Source organism: Helobdella robusta (genome assembly GCF_000326865.2).
Source record: "Helobdella robusta unplaced genomic scaffold HELROscaffold_1, whole genome shotgun sequence".
NCBI lineage: Eukaryota > Metazoa > Annelida > Clitellata > Rhynchobdellida > Glossiphoniidae > Helobdella > Helobdella robusta.
This window is the reverse complement of record NW_008703570.1, coordinates 13,231,808-13,232,064: the sequence shown is the minus strand read 5'-3', so window position 1 is coordinate 13,232,064 and position 257 is coordinate 13,231,808.

Below are 257 nucleotides of genomic sequence, written 5' to 3'. Positions count from 1 at the left end.
ATAAATTTATATATATATATATATATATATATATATAACACATATATGTTATTTGTATAACAGATATACATATATATTAAAGAGAATTTAAAATTAATTGTTTTTCTTTGGCGTAATAAAATATGTGTCGAGATAATTTTTTTATGTTAAGAAACCGTCACCTCTGTATATGGGGCTTATGAAATGTTTTAACTATTTTGTTGGCGTTTCGTTGTTAATGTTGTTGCTGTTGATGTTGATGGTTCGAGCGCAACAAT